The 18449-nt window shown below is 40.7% G+C and overlaps 1 long non-coding RNA gene across 3 annotated transcripts in view; it reads left to right on the plus strand.

The window, feature by feature from the left end:
* The first annotated feature begins 225 nt into the window (after nt 1–225).
* The window catches only part of LOC120101738 (uncharacterized), a 56645-nt gene continuing 38421 nt past the window's right edge, over nt 226–18449 (plus strand). Inside the window, exons 1-6 of one of the 3 annotated variants that reach the window (XR_015683872.1) lie at nt 229–289; nt 3277–3474; nt 4289–4364; nt 5615–5767; nt 8901–8952; nt 10037–10151. This is a non-coding gene — a long non-coding RNA (uncharacterized LOC120101738). Of the gene's footprint in view, nt 290–3276; nt 3475–4288; nt 4365–5614; nt 5768–8900; nt 9232–10036; nt 10152–18449 lie in introns of those variants that run through there. The other 2 variants (XR_015683870.1, XR_015683871.1) reach the window with 2 other exon arrangements.

Below are 18449 nucleotides of genomic sequence, written 5' to 3' on the forward strand. Positions count from 1 at the left end.
TCTGCTGGGAAAACGAAGGCTCCCTTTGCCCTTCTGCAACCTCCACCTAGAGTGTGTTTCTGTCAGTCCTGATGGAAGAAGTCTTTGCTACTGCCTCCAGTACAATGGCGACTGGTAGAAATGTGTCCCGGGAACTCTTCTGTTTGTGCTGCTACCAAGGGTGCAAGGTCTCTGGTGAAGCATTTATCAGGGGATAGCACGAGGACGTGGGCGCAAAGGCCTCTGGGTGGAGCAGTTAACTGGGAGTGGCACGAGGAAGCGAACGCCTCCGGGTGAAGCAGTTGTTCAGGTAAGGCCTCTGAGTAAAACATTTGGGAGGTGTTTCTGTTTCTTGGCCATGGAGATCTTTGGGGGCATCTCATGCCTTGCGCTCTGTGGGCTTCTTGCCAAAGGTAAGAAGGGGTTAAGTACAACAAAGATTAGAAATAGTCAATTATATAATGGTACACTATAATACAAGTACCATTGCCTGGGTCTTTCAGCTTTGTATATACCAAAACTTTGGGTCTATGATTACTTGGTTTAAAATAATCTATCTTCAGTAATTTCTCACATGTACACATTGTAATTAGATGAGGTTCATTTGTTTCTTCTGCCTCTAACTGCAACAGGGCACTTTCCTGTTAGTCAGGTGAAGTGAGTGCTGTCTCCCGTGCTTACCCCTTCAAGTAGCCAAAGCTTTGTTCTCCTGCTTCTTACAAATAATTTGGAACTCTTTGAAGTAGGTTACCTATGTTTTATAGATGTTGTTTACTAAAGGATATTGCCATATCTTAATGTCAATCAGTCCTGTTGGTTTCCAGTCTCCATAAGTGTGGGTAGCCAAGTCTGCCATCGCATAGTAAGGAAATCAGTGGCTTGAAATAGAAATTTATTGTCTAGCATCAAAGAGCTGAGGGGAAAAAAGGAACATGACTACTGCTAAATAATGTTGAGGAAAAAAATTATTATAGTGATGTGGTTGACCATAGCCAAGATGGAGTGCCTTCTGGAAAAAAATCTAGAAGAGACATGAGAAGACTGTCTGGGCCATCTGAGGAGAGGAAGAAGGAAAGAGGGGAACAAGTTGAAGCAATGAGGAGACACAAAGTTTCAAAAAGCAATTAACCAACATCATATTTCTATTTTATAGGGAAGAAAAGACAAACCCCTGGGGCTGGGGAAATTTAGGGTGTGGGCTGAGGCATGCCAGCCAGGAGAGACCAAATGACTGAGGGATGTAGAGAGAACCTGGCTGCCAGTTTGATCTTTTAAATAGACACTTTAGTTATATGTTTCAGGGTTTGAAACTTAACAGTTGCCTGGGTTGTTCAGCCAGAATGCTCTTAGAAACTAGGTTGCTACCACTTACCTTCAGCTGTTGGATGGCCATCCACAGTCTTTTGGTTTGTAGAGTCATTGTTTCCAATTCTCTCTTTGCATGCATTTTCTTTACTTCTGATTTCCCCTTACTCCCTTTCTGCTCTTCCTGTTGCAAATATTGCTTCTCCCATGAACATCAATTGTTTAGTGTCTGCAGACATATGACCTCAAGATGATTAAGCCTTCTAAGACCTTTACTTTTGTTAGACTTAAATGTCTCCACAGACTCATGTTTTAATTCTCAGTAGTCCCTTCCCTAGCTAGTATTGCTGTCTGAAGAGACTAAGGAAACTTTGAAATGTGAAGCCTCAATCCAATGAGTTGCTCAGTGGGAGATGGATCTTGGCTGTTTTTGATTTGAGATTGTTTTGGGGGAGAGGACACTGTTAGTCCTCTTTTTTTGTACTCTGAACCTCTGTCCTCTTCCCACACTCTCCTGCAATGGAAAGACATTCTCCTCAAGTACAAAGGGCCCACCTATATTGAATAAACCCTGTGAAAGTTAGTTAAAATAAATGATTTCTTAATTTTGTTGTGCCAGGCATTTTATTTCATCAATGATGAAGTAACTAAGACAAATCTAATTTCAAGGAAGGTCATAATCCTAGCTTTTGGAGGTAGGGCACCAATGAATTTTTTAGGAGAGCACTATTTAATCTACAGCAGCATACAGCTTACTGTTTTTTCCTGGACAGAAATAATTCCTCTGAAAACCCAGTTGAAAGTTCAGTTGGAACTGTGCTTTCCTCGCAACCATGGAAGCCTGACATTAATTCCCGTAAGCTTTGAGGAGGAGAGTGATGTTATGATTAATGCCTGTAATCTTATCACTGTACAATGGATCTTGCACTCATCACTACCTTAGAGACTAAGTCCTAGTAACCTAGAATGCATCCTTGTGGCATTAGGACACAGAATTAAAGTCCTTTCCCTTGGAGATATATAAGCAAGAGTGAGTTCAGTTGTGACTTCTGTCTTTTATGCTTTCTTTGTCTCTGATTCTACTAAAAGGGCATCTGTTTGTTTTTTTAATGGAACTGCGCAGAAATATCACATGAAAAATGATGGGAAACTTTACTGAAATATTTAACAGAGGTTTAAAATGTGATTAAATTCTTGGCTTCAACTGGCCAAGACCAAAAGCAGTAATGCAAATATCAATATTTATCAACCAATAACCAAATACTGAATTCAAAACGTGTGAGAGATTTTAGATTATTTTCAACGCTGGTATTTTCTGATTTCCCAAACAGCACACATAGTTTATTGCAGATCTTGGAACAACGTACAATTTAAGATTTCAGTGATGTATTGGCATAGGGTATAAAAGTTGTCTACATGGATGCAAGGAAGCTTGAGTGTTAATTGTTCTGGTAAAGAGGGTTGACTTTTAGACGGTTCGTTTAAACTGGGTTAAACACACAGCCGGAACTCAGAGTCAAATTGTGTTCTCGTGCTTTCAGTGATCTCTCGGTGAGTTATTGCCTGTGGAGTGAGGTCCTTACAGCTTCCATGTTGTAGACTGTTTCATTAGCTTTTCCAAACGGATGTCCACACAGACAGTTTAATTCCATCAGTGATCCTCAGTCCCTGATTAGGAAATTGTCAAAAGACAAAATGAACACAGGAAGGTAGACGGTCTGTGAGGAATGACAACTAAGTTTTACCACTGAGCTCTCAACATGGAAACATACATGTATGCACTGAAACCTACATGCTCATGAACACACACAAACCAATACAATCTCTCCTTATCACACAGCTTCTTCTGACTCTTCTTTTTTACTTTTGTAGGAGACAGTCTCAGGGTCTAGTGCTCATACTGAGTCTGGCGCTTTGATTGATTTTGTTTGGAATTCAGAGCAAGTGCACGTTCATCTCTCTCACTTTAATGAAATTCTCACTGTCTTTCAGGTCACAGAAAGCCTGTTGCCCCACACCCGAATACAGTGGTCGGCCCTTGGCACTAACTGGCCTGTCCTAGCGTTAGCACAGTGCATCACTGCGTCTTCTGTGATGCTGTGTTCAGCTGCTCCTGGTGATTCATTCTAGACTTTACCTCATGTCCCAGTGGCTACTTCTGAGTCCGGCTTGCTGAGACTCCTGTCTGAGGTGATGATTTTGATGGAAATTCTGTGCAATTCTTTTGATGATTTTCATGAACATTGGCATTCTTTTCATTGTGGTGCTAATTTTATTCAAATAATTAAGACACAATATTTTTTATAAAATTTTTTATTTATTTCAGGCATATGAGTATACTGTAGCTGTCTTCAGACACACCAGAAGAAGGCATTGGATCCCATTACAGATGGTTGTGAGCCACCATGTGGTTGCTGGGAATTGAACTCAGGACCTCTGGAAGAAAAGTTACTGCTCTTAACCACTGAAAAATCTCTATCTCTCCAGCCCCACAATCTTTTTAATATTACAGAGATTGATTGTAATTTAAATAACTAAGTAGAATTTTTATTGTTTTCTTTATGGAATTAGTGAACCCAAAAGCTGCTTGACATATTCTGAACTAGTTGCAAAAGTATCAGAACAACAGAAAGATTTTGTATATAAATTTAGCTAGATGGCTGCTCAAAGGCTGAACTGGAAAAGACACTTGTTTCCAAGGCTGATGATTTGAGTTCAATCTCTGGGAATCATCTACTGGTAGGAAAGAAAGGACTCCTACAAGGGAAATGGTAGAGTCTCAGAAGATGTCTTCATTGCTAGGAGAGAAGGTCAAGGATTGTTCATGATCTTTCTGTCTTGGTTCTGGTGATGGGTCAAGGATGAAAATTAGTTTTTATCAATAGCAAGAACCATTCCCACGACTAAAATGTCACAGACATTGGTTTTACCTGTAGAGATTAATTTTTTTAAATTTTATTTTTAAAATATTTACATACATTATTTGCTTTGTCTTTTTATATAGATTATTTCTTCTGCTCAAAAAGAATACTCAGGATGTAGCAATGGAAATAGAAAACTTCAGGAGTAAACTTGGATTGGTAAGTCCTAACCTGTATCTGTAAGTATGTAAAACAGGGATGTAGAGAAATTAAAATGAAAACTTTTATGAAAGCCCAGGAGTCCATATAGTAGAAGAATGAATTTCCAACCATAAACCCCATTGTCTTAGGTTCCACAGAAGTAGCATGCTGGTTGTTCCACCCTGTTTTCCTGAAGACATATCTGTAATTTTATTCTGATTTAATAACTATCAATTTTATATGATTATGGCATCAGTATTCCTTTATATACATGTACAGGTGTATTTTGGTCATGCACCCCTCCCCCATTGTTTCTAATACTGCTTCTAATACCTGGTAAACCTACAATTCTTCTCAATGAATAGCCTTCCCCTTTTCAGATCTTTCTTTGTTTTGTGTGTTTGATGAACTAGTTTTAAATAGGGTTGCTATGTGACTGGGGTTGGAGGTTATTCACTAGGACATAAACATGTCCCTCGGAAAGAGCACAGCATTGAATGTGGCAATCATTGAATGTTAAAGACTTTTCAGTATAGAACCTGACAAATGACCCCTTATTCTCATGTAGGTGGATTGATAAGTCTAATGGCCACATTCTCTCATAAAGTCAGTGCTTCACAGCAATTAGTCCCATCACCTGTAACTCATATTCTTTCTTCCCTCTTTCCATGGTGTCTTCTTAGCATTGAAGGATAGCTATTCATGTTCTGCTTAAGGCTGGGCACACAATGGTTGAATACTCCCAGCACTTTAATCATTTTTCAATATCATTATGATTCAATAATCAATAATATGTTTATTGTTGTCACCAATTTCCTTTGCATAAAATACAACAATCACCCATGTAATGGAGAAAGGGAAGGTGTGAGAAATCATTCCACCCTTCTCCAGCATTCTAGTCAGAGAGACATTTCAGAAGCCTTTAGGCATTAGTGGGACCACAAAACCCAATATCAGATCCCTCCCAAGTGACTCAGCGTGACCAATAGCAGAATCACCAGCATCCCTCAAAATGGGAACTCCATTCTAGCCCTATTGGTTGATGGAGAACCATCAAGTTGACTGTCTGAGTATGACCATTCACACAAGATCTCCAATCTGCTGCCGAGTGTCTTTGAGTCACAGTGTGATTTACTGTGAAACTATTTGGGCAACTTGGGGAGCTGATGGAAGCCAGAACTTTTGCATCTTAAAAACATGCATGCACAAATTAAGGATGCTTTTATTTTTAACGGTCTGAGGGTTGTACTCCCTTGTCTGTTTCCTAGGCCTTACCACTCTCTGTGTGTGTTCTGGCATGCTGGGAGGTCATGTCTTCTATAAACATGTGAGGTGACCACTCTTGGCATTCTGCAGTCTGGCGCATTGACAATCTGGTAGCTGGATATGGATGAAGAACCTGTGGAGAGGGGACAGAAAAGGTGGGCAACTTTTGCAATGTGAATAAATAAAAATCTTAATAATAATCTTCATTATTATTAATGATATTATAAAGAAAAAAGGGCAAATAGAGCCTTGAAGTTGTCCGCTGGCCTTCACATGCAACTGCATCATTGCTACATTAACATTCACAAATTATTCAATCTAAAAGGCATTCTGATAATTAAGAAATAAGGAGGTGTAAAACTTTTACACACTGTGATATTCTACCCTGGTGTTCTTAAAAAGAGAGCTAAAAGGTTGTCAAATGAATGGTGACCAGTGGGAGGGGCAAGTAACTAGGGTGGGGCAATTAAAGAGGAAGGGTCAAATAAGGAGTGACTGTAAGGAGCATCGCATGAATTATTTGAGACAATGGCACTATTCTTTCTCTTGATCACAGCAGTTTTCATACAATTCTATTTGTTTTGATTCACAAAACTGAATTTGAAAAGGTCCAATTTTACTGTGGATTACTGAAAATAAACTTGAGGTGAGCATCCTGTCAGAGTCACTGGGTCACAAATATACAAGCACTATTATTGAAATAAATAAATAAATAAATAAATAAATAAATAAATAAATTTTATTAGGGAACTGAAGTCTCAGATAGAATAGCCATAAAAGTCAGAGGTCAATGAAATGAATTCTTTCTACGCCAGTTCTATCAATTCTGTATCTTTCCCCATTTGATGTCAGTTTTGAGTATTTTCTTTTGTGTTTATAGTATCAGATGGTAATAAGTGCCACCATGGCTCCTGGGGGAAGGAAATGTCATACAAATAGGATGTAGTAACCAACTACCAATCCATACTGCCTAGTAACAACAAGATCTGTGGAGGACAAATGAGGGATCTTCCATTTTTGATTCTAGAAGGAACTAGAGTATCAGGAACCTGGGTAGAGGATGTGACAAATCTTTAAATTTATACTAGGGGGAATTAAAGTGGCCTACAATGTTCAGGAAAGTTAAAAGATGAGAAGATAGAGTTCTCTGTGTTAGGCAGATAAGGGCACTTGGTATAATCCTCATGACTATAATATTTTGAAATTTCAAATAGGCCAAACATAGTGAGAAATTCACAAAAGAGTGAGATTTGGAGAAAGTGAAAAGGATGAGAAGGATCAGAGGAAACACACAGAGAATCACATGGAAGGGAAAAAAATCTATAAATGTTCACAGAAGACACAATTCTAGAGGGAAATCCATGTTTAGAAAGAAAGGAAACAATATCCTTCAGGAGGGTAACGCTTTTTTTGTTTTGTTTGTTTTTGTTTTTTGTTTTGTTTGTTTTTGTTTTTTGTTTGGTTTGTTTTTGTTTTTTGTTTTGTTTTGATCTTTGTTTTGTTTTCTGAATCAGACTCTCACTACATAGCTTTCTCCATCCTGCAACTTTACTATGTGGACAAGGCTGGCTTGGATTCACAGAGATCTATCATCCAAAGGAGGGGTTGACATCAAGTGCCAATACTTTAATAGATGTCTTTTGGCTTCTAAAATAGCAGTTACAGATTTTATGAGGAAATATCTCTCTGTAACGGTGTTGTTTCTTTGTTTTATGTTTTGGTGTTTGCAGTATTTTATCACTTTGCTGACTTGCTCATGGTAGCTAACATGGAACCGTTTATGTACCATGTCTGTGAGATCACTGAGAAGGGCATGGGCAGAGCTTTAGGCTCTTGTGATATTGCACTGTGTCCTAAGGAGCTAAGGGTCAGGCCACGACAGATGAGACACTCTGTGGAGAATGGCTTGGATACCTGAGCCACAATATTAATACCCCAAGCATACAATGTGTATGCTTTTTTTAGTGCAGTCATAACACAGACATCACTACATGCGTGCATGATGCCCCCAAGAACATACCATTAACTTAGAAATGGCTAACACATTCCATCAGGTGCTAGGCCTGTTATCAAGAAGCCCAATATAAGAAATAGGGTAAGATGTGAGTTTACAGCACAAGCCCAGTTGCCATGGGTCTAGAAGAAGTAAGTTTTAGGTTGACCTCACAATGCTTTGAGTGAACTGGTAGCCAGGATGCCACTGGAATAAGGCCCAATAGAAGAAACGCAATACTTAGCAGCCCAATGGCATGCTGCTCCATTGTTGTCTGGTTCATGGGACACCAATCCCATGCTGACATCAGGGAGGACCGGTAGCCATGCACAACAGGTACGCCTCCTGTACCTCCTTGGCAATAGAGGGTCCCATAGCATGGTGATGTCTAATACAGGTCGAGTACTCAGGATCCCATGTCATAGTGGTCTGCAGGCTGTAGTTCTAAAAGCACAGGCACTGGCAGACCAAGGACACTCTACATGCAGTGCTCTACATGAAGGATTGGGGAACGCAACACTTTCATTTAGTCTATGCCTTCTTTATCTAGCAAAACTCTCACCCATTCCATCCATCTATCCCTCTAGGTGTCTGTTTTCCTACTCTCTTCCTAATATGTTCTTGTCTGATGTCCTAGACATGTCTTCTCTGGTATCCCATTACCTGGCTGTTTCCCAAACTGTCTGTATTCAAGTCTACTCAGAGCATTAGCTGATAAATGGTCTCTCCAAACTATGATACCCGATGACATCTACATTTACAATCTAATTTAATGATTACTGATAGATTCACTTGTAGTCATAGCTACCATTGTGAGAGATTCAGTACCTGGACATTAGATGGAAGTGTGCGGTTTCAGGACACCTCACCCCAGGGTGCAAACAGGAAGAAAAACTTTCCATTTATGTATTTATTTGTGTATTTATCTATCTATCTATCTATCTATCTATCTATCTATCTATCATCTATCTATCTATCTTCACCTTTACATTTGTACCACAGCACCCCTTTCTTCCCAATCTCATCTCACAAGTCACTGACAACTCCCTGCTCCATTTTTTGGAGCGCCTTCATGAAGACCAAGGTGTAATCTGTTACTTATGACTTGGAAGGGCTACGTCCAGTCCATGTATATTGTTTGGTTAATGGTTCAATCTCTGGGAGCCCTCAAGGTTTGAGGTTAGTTGAGTGTCTTGGACCAAAATATGAGCTAGATTGAATATTTTGTACTCCGCACCAATGAAGAGACCATTAATTCTTTTTCTGTCTCTGTAACGCCTCTATTATTTTGACAGGTATGAGACATGGTCCAGGAATGGAGTCCTGTGAGAAGACTTCTGAGTGCTTGTGAGAATATTTCTAAGGGTCCGATGGCCTTGTGACCAAAGTTTCTTCAAGATCCCAAATTGTCCATGGACCATGTTTTCATGCTCCTTCCTGGTGTTTTGGAATGAGTTTACTTCACATTTCTCATTATTGCTTCCTGTTGAAATTTAACTAAGTGTTTAAACTACCCTTTATATGCCTTTATGGAAAAACATAATTTGGCAACTTGTAGCTAGTTCTTGTGATTGTACACAGCTTGAACTCAGGAGAATTATATATTGAACTTGAGAGTGATTCCAATATCTGAGGCTTTGAAAGAAAATGGCTTTAGTATAAGCCTTTAATACACGTTATGTTGGGGTCCATTCTCCTAGGTCCCACTGCCTGTAGAGCACTGGCAGACAGGTGTGAATAAACTGGGGAAACAAAGCCCAGAGGCAGGAGGAACTTAAGGTTACATCGTATTTTAGTATTGAGCTCCTTGAAAACACACAGGTATTATATTTTCAATATTAATGGTACTAGGGCTGCACTATCAATTCATAATTTTACATTGGGTGACGGCAAATGTAAACATTTTTATTGTTAGGTCACAATGCTGTATTTGTCCCTGCCCTTAATCTGCATGTTGGGATGACAGTGACTCTGGAGGAGTTGCAGCACTTGTTATGGGACGCTTACTTTCGGCGTTAATTTTAACAAAAATTAGTTCTATTATTGTCTTAGTTAGGCTTTGACTTCTGTGAACAGACACCATGGCCATGGTAACTCCTATAAGGACAATATTCAATTGGGGTTGTCTTACAGGTTCAGAGGTTCAGTCCATTGTCATCAGGGCAGGAGCATGACAGCATCCAGATAGGGATGGCACAGGCTGAGCTGAGAGTTCTCCATGTTCATCTGAAGGCTGATAACAGAATACTAGCTTCCTGGCAGCCAGGATGAGGGTCTTAATTCCCAAACCCAGAGTGACACACCTACGTCAGCAAGGCCATGCCTCCCAACAGTGCCAGTCCCAGGGCCAAGCACATAGAAACCATCACAGTATAGTTTTGCAATTATAATTACAGTATTTCATCATGTAGCCATCTTTATCTTTGTTTAGACTGGAGTTTGTTCTATAAACCAGGATTCCCTCAAGTCACAGAGCTCCATCTTCCTCTGCATCATGGTTCAGTTCTTCATTTATTGATTAAAGTCACTGCTCCATAGCACACTCATATAAAATAGCACTGTGGTCACTGTTAGTTTCATGTATGATTGTCCCTGTCAGTTTATAACTTTTTCGCATCATCTTATTGAGAACTTGGCGTCGCTTCCCAGGTCTACTGTTAGAGTAAAACCCGTAAATTCTCAGTGCCCATGTACACAGCAGGTGAGGGGGTGGAGAGAGGGGACTTGAGCATCACCCTACACGGACTTGGCTCCTGCCAGGGCAGAGATGCATCGCCCTCAGTGAGGAAGGTCTGCAAACTTCCAGAGACAGTGTCCTTCTACAACAAGGGGGCAGAGTCAAGGGCTGGATGTTCCAGGAACCAACAGCCATTTTTATTTTTCTTGTGTTGCTTAGTTCATGGACTCGTGAGCATCTGGATCTGGCCTTCCTTCTAGGTGAGGATGTAGTAGCCTCTTCATTCAAAGAGACCTGAAAACATGGGTTTACAGTAAAAAGTACAAAGTGTTCTGTTGTCCATTCTGTGTAGTAGGCCACCGATTTCTATTGGCCTGAGCCAGGGAGCAACACCTGAGTGCCTCTCTTCCACTCAGGGTGTATCATTCAAAGAGTTAGCTGTATCTCTGGCCTTGTTTATGAGGCTGGTCTCAGGCTTTGGCAATGCTGTGTGTTGTTGTTGATGATTTTCAGTATCTCTAGCATGGACTTTTGGAAAGTTCATATTTGTGTAACAAAAGTATCTGTTTATTCATAGTACAATAAAAAGAACAATATAGCAGTAACAGTCACAGCACCAGGAGCAGCATCAGGAGCAAGGACATTGTAATTGCAAGATCCTTTGTGGTACCTATGCAAATATAAAAAAAATAGTTGTTCTACACATATGTCCCAGGAGGCAGAAAACTCCATTTCCAGCTAGATATACTTGAATGTATCTGTGTCTTTTCATTTGCTGGAAGTATGACAAATCACTATGTCCTACCAGCAGTAAGCCACCTAGTCATAAGAGGGGACCTTGCTGTTTTCCCACCTATAATTCCCCACCCCTCTGTTGTCTCCTGTGACTGTCTGCATCCTCAGCAAGTTGCTCTCCGCTCTGTGGTATCAGCTCCAGAGACTACAGCACCTCCTACAACACTTGACACAGACACATGGAAGGGTCTCTTAATAGAAATGTGCAGGACTTAAGCTCTGGCTGTGCTGGCTCTGAGCTGGGTTTGAGTCTCTAATTCCTCCTGAGTGTTCCACTCTTTCCTTCACTATATTTACCTCCATCCTCCACAACTCTAGGGCTACCATCCTCTGCTTTCTACATCTCGTTCAAATATTTTAGGACTCCTGTTAGGAGTAAGGACAGGATGGGTTTTTCTATCTGGGCTATATCAATGAATGAATCTTGCTGATACATTATCAACACCTATATTTATGTCACGAATATAGGATTCAAAAAAGAATCCAGTATTCAAAGCATACATGACTAAGTAGAAAAGGGTTTCATTACCATATTACCTACATGTGTTAGCTGGTTTCTCTGTGACCTCCCTCATTTGCTGCCATGATTTTAATTCGCTCAATAGTTGTTAGGATTTTGATTGTTTTGTTTTATTTTGTTTTATGCGTGGAGGCATTTTAAATTACTATTGATGGTACCCTTTTTCCTGCTTTCTCAGGGCAAGACCAAAGTTGAACATGACACACTGATATTTGATATGCTCCTGAGGGTCTGTTTCCCAGGAGGATGGGCGGCTGTCCTCTGAGCAATTTAAGCTGGGTTCCCACCATGGGCTTTCTTGCTGGAAAAGAAACACAAGGAACATGGGCTTGGGTCTAGATTCTGAGTGTTATCCATGCAGTCTGGTAATCATGATTTGTGAAGACGTACTTAATGATTATACACCAGAGCAGACACTAATCTCAGTCCCTCTCCAAGTTCTCTTCCTGAAGTGAAGCATATGGACATTCTAGTGTGCAATTTGCCTGGTAAATTTCCTCTTCGGGAAAGGTCCTCTTCAGTAAAGAAAGTGGGGGGAGTACATTACGTTTTCTTCAGTCTTTTCTCTCCAGACCGATCAGGTAGCTGGTCCAAGAGAAGGTGTGAAGGGAGGGTCCCTCATCCTTCTTTTAATGCAGAGGAAGGTTCGGAGCTTATTCAGGGGATATTAGACAACCCTAGCCTCTATTGTAATTACCTTTTCACTGACAGGTGGACTTCTTTTGTATAATGATGGGATACTTTTTGTACCCCATGAAAAACATTTTGAAGGCAACATTGAGATCTGGTTCCCTTAGGATTTTGACTGACAAAATCTTTGACGTGTGTCCATCAAAGAACAAGCAAGGGTGTCCAATACACATATGAATGTAGGCACTTCATGACACTCACTGCTATTAGTATTTGATGTAGTATAAATGTATGTGTTATGCAAAACAATCCAGGACTCATATTTCAGGAAGAAGTCTGAGATTGGGAACCCCAAATTCTGTCTTTCTGATAGGGGTGTGAATGCTTACTAATTCTTAGAGGACCACTCCAAGGCTCAACTTGTAAATGTGATCTAATTCTGCTCCTTAGAAGCAGAGAAGGTTGGAGAGGTCATGAATCCGTCAGGGTTCATCCCTGACTTTTATGGTGTTCAAATTTGTGCTGCCAATAAGGTCATCTTTTCCAGGATTAAGCAGGTTTTCTTTTCGTGGTTTTGTTGCTCAAAAAGGCCTTGATCTTTTGTATTCCCTATCACATTAAGAACATTTCTAATGCTGCCTTTGAGCAATGTCCCTATGGATTTTCTCTTAAAAGAATCATTGATGATTTTACATGACTGGGCATGCACAGGTGTGTCGTGATATGATGATTGTTGCTCTCCTTGTAGCCTCATTGTTGGTATTTCATTAAGTGGATCTTCCAGCTCTTAAGAGAGTTTACTGTGTGAGTATATTTAAAAAAAACAATATATATTGTTCATGAACAATACCTGTTATTTGAATTTCCTGTCACTGTGAATGTAAATGCATTGTCACTAAAAAGCAGAGGACGACCGAAAGGCCCAAGGTATCAGTGGGAAGCCCTTCAGATAATGCTCCTCACCACCCATGCAGCACAGTATTTGCCTTATTCACACCATTGCACAGCCATCAAAGTTGCTACTCATGATCTGTTTCACTGGAGGATGCGTGCTGTCTGTAAGCATTCTACGCTTGTGTTCTTACTCTGGACGTCTTCACTAGAAAGGGCCTCAATGCACAGAGGAGCCTGTGGTTGGCCTAGGTTCTTTGTGCTATCAGTGATCATAGTTTGAAGTCGGTAAATGTGTGCTTGTTGATAATAATCCCTTAGATCTCAGGATCCACCCAGTCTCTCTGCGAGTCCTGTTTTGTGACAAGTCTTAAGTGATAAGGTCAGTCTTTTTCTGGTAGTGTCCTCTTTACCATGTTTAGGGTAGTAGCAGTGGCAAGTGTAGACACACTGGCTCCCCTCTTGAGAAGCAGAGGGAGCTCAGGAGGTTTTACCTGGGACTTTGTTCCCTCTGTCTATTGTGTTCAAATATTCATTGGCAAATCAAATAATTATGTAGGATTAAATGTGGTTCAATGTATTTTGTTGCTTGAGGGTCTACTTGATACCCTGTATTTCGCACCGCATTTAATATAATTATTATTGCAGGTTTCCTTTCAGGTTTTTTTCTGTGGCCCTTCTTCATATGTCTTCAGCCTGGTGTAGCTACAGGCATGCCAGGACTTCCAGTATTATGAACCTGTTCTGGCATCCTCTGCAATTTACTGATTGTGTAGGTCTTCAAGCTCTGGGGATAGATGATGTGGGGTAGAAGTTTCATGAACATATCTACCCTTCAGCCATTGAATTCTGTCTCTATGTATGGGACATGTATAGAGTTCCAGCATTTGTGCTTCTGAGCACCTGAGGGACACAATATTCAGTTTAATACAAACCATGATTTAACCATGGAAGTGCTAGAGAGGGCATGTTTCACTGGAGGACAGGCTTCTAACATTTGAAGGATTTATGCTTGTTTTCTTCCTATGGGAATCTTCCCTGGATAAGGACCCAATGCCCCTGTGAAGGAGGATGTGATTTTCTCTAGGTTTTGAGTGGAGAGTGGTCACATATTGGGGTTTTTTGTAGTGGAAAGAAAACTCTGAAAGCATTCTTTTTTTTTCTTTATTAACTTGAGTATTTCTTATTTACATTTCGAGTGTTATTCCCTTTCCCGGTTTCCGGACCAACATCCCCCAACCCCACCTCCTCCCCTACTTTATGGGTGTTCCCCTCCCCACCCTCCCCCCATTGCCGCCCTCCCCCCAACAATCACGTTCACTGGGGGTTCAGTCTTAGCAGGACCCAGGGCTTCCCCTTACACTGGTGATCTTACTACGATATTCAATGCTACCTATGAGGTCAGAGTCCAGGGTCAGTCCATGTATAGACTTTAGGTAGTGGCTTAGTCTCTGGAAGCTCTGGTTGCTTGGCATTGTTGTTCATATGGGGTCTTGAGCCCCTTCAAGCTCTTTCAGTTCTTTCTCTGATTCCTTCAACAGGGGTCCTATTCTCAGTTCAGTGGTTTGCTGCTGGCATTCGCCTATGTATTTGCTGTATTCTGGCTGTGTCTCTCAGGAGAGATCTACATCCAGCTACTGTCTGCCTGCACTTCTTTGCTTCATCCATCTTGTCTAATTGGGTGGCTGTATATGTATGGGCCAGATGTGGGGCAGGCTCTGAATGGGTGTTCCTTCTGTCTCTGTTTTAATCTTTGCCTCTCTATTCCCTGCCAAGGGTATTCTTGTTCCCCTTTTAAAGAGGGAGTGAAGCATTCACATTTTGATCATCCGTCTTGAGTTTCATGTGTTCTAGGCATCTAGGATAATTCAAGCATTTGGGCTAATAGCCACTTACCAATGAGTGCATACCATGCGTGTTTTTCTGTGATTGGGTTACCTCACTCAGGATGATATTTTCCAGTTCCATCCATTTGCCTATGAATTTCATAAAGTCATTGTTTGTGGTAGCTGAGTAATATTCCATTGTGTAGATGTACCACATTTTCTGTATCCATTCCTTTGTTGAAGGGCATCTGGGTTCTTTCCAGCTTCTGGCTATTATAAATAAGGCTGCTATGAACATAGTGGAGCACGTGTCTTTTTTATATATTGGGGCATCTTTTGGGTATATGCCCAAGAGAGGTATAGCTGGATCCTCAGGGAGTTCAAAGTCCAATTTTCTGAGGAATCTCCAGACTGATTTCCAGAATGGTTGTACCAGTCTGCAATCCCACCAACAATGGAGGAGTGTTCCTTTTTCTCCACATCCTCGCCAGCGTTTGCTGTCACCTGAGTTTTTGACCTTAGCCATTCTCACTGGTGAGAGGTAAAATCTCAGGATTGTTTTGGTTTGCATTTCCCTTATGACTAAAGATGTTGAACATTTCTTTAGGTGTTTCTCAGCCATTCGGCATTCCTCAGCTGTGAATTCTTTGTTTAGCTCTGAACCCCATTTTTAATAGGGTTATTTGTCTCCCTACGGTCTAACTTCTTGAGTTCTTTGTATATTTTGGATATAAGGCCTATATCTGTTGTAGGATTGGTAAAGATCTTTTCCCAATCTGTTGGGTGCCATTTTGTCCTAACCACAGTGTCCTTTGCCTTACAGAAGCTTTGCAGTTTTATGAGATCCCATTTGTCGATTCTTGATCTTAGAGCATAAGCCATTGGTGTTTTGTTCACAAAATTTTCTCCAGTGACCATGGGTTCGAGATGCTGCCCTAGTTTTTCTTCTATTAGTTTGAGTGTGTCTGGTTTGATGTGGAGGTCCTTGATCCACTTGGACTTAAGCTTTGTACAAGGTGATAAGCATGGATCGATCTGCATTCTTCTACATGTTGACCTCCGTTGAACCAGCACCATTTGCTGAAAATGCTATCTTTTTCCATTGGATGGTTTTGGCTTCTTTGTCAAAAATCAAGTGCCCATAGGTGTGTGGGTTCATTTCTGGGTCTTCAATTCTGTTCCATTGGTCTATCTGTCTGTCTCTGTACCAATACCATGCAGTTTTTATCACTATTGCTCTGTAATACTGCTTGAGTTCAGGGATAGTGATTCCCCCGGAAATCCTTTTATTGTTGAGGATAGTTTTAGCTATCCTGGGTTTTTTGTTATTCCAGATGAATTTGCAAATTGTTCTGTCTAACTCTTTGAAGAAATGGATTGGTATTTTGATGGGGATTGCACTGAATCTTGTAGATCGCTTTTGGTATAATGGCCATTTTTACTATATTAATCCTGCCAATCTATGAGCATGGGAGATCTTCCCATCTTCTGAGGTCTTCTTCAATTTCTTTCTTTAGAGTCTTGAAGTTCTTATTGTACAGATATTTTACTTGCTTGATTAAAGTCACACCGAGGTACTTTATATTATTTGGGTCTATTATGAAGGGTGTCGTTTCCCTAACTTCTTTCTCGGCTTGTTTCTCTTTTGTGTAGAGGAAGGCTACTGATTTATTTGAGTTAATTTTATACCCAGCCACTTTGCTGAAGTTGTTTATCAGCTTTAGTAATTCTCTGGTGGAACTTTTGGGATCACTTAAACATACTACCATATCATCTGCAAATAGTGATGTTTTGACCTCTTCTTTTCCGATCTGTATCCCCTTGAGATCCTTTTGTTGTCTGATTGCTCTGGCTAGAACTTCAAGAACTATATTGAATAAGTAGGGAGAGAGTGGGCATCCTTGTCTAGTTCCTGATTTTACTGGGATTGCTTCAAGTTTCTCTCCATTTAGTTTTTTTTTTTTAATAAGCAAAGGCGAGGTTTATTATGGAGATCTATTACAGGGATCTCCGGGTCGACACGTATCCTGCGCAGGAGACAGAGGTGTCGACCCCGAAGCTCAAAAGTCAGGGGTTTATATAGGGAAGGCTAGGGGGTTTGGCGCGGTTACACACAATTGGCTAATTTCTGGCGTGGCTACAAGTGATTGGCTCATTTAAACATGGCAGTGAGATTACAACACAGCAGGAGAGTACGTATTGACTGGAGCATACAGGATTTTAGGAGCTAGGGGCGTATCAGGGTTTGAAGGACATCTGGTTAAGGTGTGACTCTGAGTAAGCTGGGGGAGGTGCCCTTCTGCCAGATGGTTTGGGTCAGTCCTGATAACTCGGGCTGGTTCCTGCATTCCTTTTCTTTATCTTCATGGTCTGTTAGTCCTAGCGGCAGGGCGGGGCTGCCTGGACTTGCTTTTCACAGTGTTTAGTTCTGAGTCTGAATTTTGAAACTTATTCTTTTAACTTCGTATTTTTAAACCTTAAATCTGTATAATTTTCCTTTCATTCCCCTCTTCTTCTACTAAGTAATTCTAATCTTAGAATTTTGATATCAAGTCTCGTATTTGGTCTCACCAGTTGTCCTAACTGACTGGTACTGTTGTCTCAGAACCATCAACCGCACAGCACCCACTCGATTTTTAACAAAAGCAATTAACCTGTATGTCACGCAGGGTCCAAAAACTAAAACCAAGAAAATTACTAGTAATGGCCCAGCTATATAGCAGAAAGTAGGGTAGTCATCCAGGAAGACCGAGTGAACCAAGACTCAAACCAACCTTGTTGAGCATCTCTATCTTTTTGTAGGAGTCAAACCTATTAACTAGTTTCTTTAACACACATGGACCTATAATCAGAAGCAGAAGCAAAACTAAGAAGGGTCCCATAAGGGAAGATATCAGAGTAGTCATCCAAGGAGATCTACTAAACCAGATCTTGAACCATCCCTGATGCGCTCTGACTTTTGTCTAACCTTTCTCTAAGTTTATTCATGGAGTCTTTAATTACTCCTGAATGGTCTGCATAGAAGCAACATTCTTCTTTCAGTATAGCACACAGACTCCTTTAAGGAATATCAGGTCTAATCTTCTCCTATTCTGAAGGAGTACCTCTGAGAGGGAGGTTAGGTATTCTTGGAGGTCAGCTAAAAAGTCTTTCACTCTTTTTATATCTGAGTCAATGGCAGTTCTGAATTCTCTATAAGCCTTGCATTGCAGGGCAATGGCAGATGTCCTTGTGCTGCCCTTGCAGCACCCAGATAGCCTTAAGTAATTCTCAACTCTTTTTTTTTCTAAGTCTTTAGCATCAGGATTCCAATCTGGACACTATCTAAACCTACACACCAAGGTCATGACTAGCTTTTAGAACTTCTAAACTTATACAGATTGTGATCCCTGAGGCACAGTCCCAAGAAGTGTTAGGAGTACTAACATATGCAATGTTACATCATTTGTAATAGAAATCAAGCCTATCCCCACAGCTATCTCGATAGAACCCAGGGCAAACATGA

This window comes from Rattus norvegicus, chromosome 3, assembly GCF_021556685.1.
Source record: "Rattus norvegicus strain SHRSP/BbbUtx chromosome 3, alternate assembly SHRSP_T2T, whole genome shotgun sequence".
NCBI classification, from domain to species: Eukaryota; Metazoa; Chordata; class Mammalia; order Rodentia; family Muridae; genus Rattus; species Rattus norvegicus.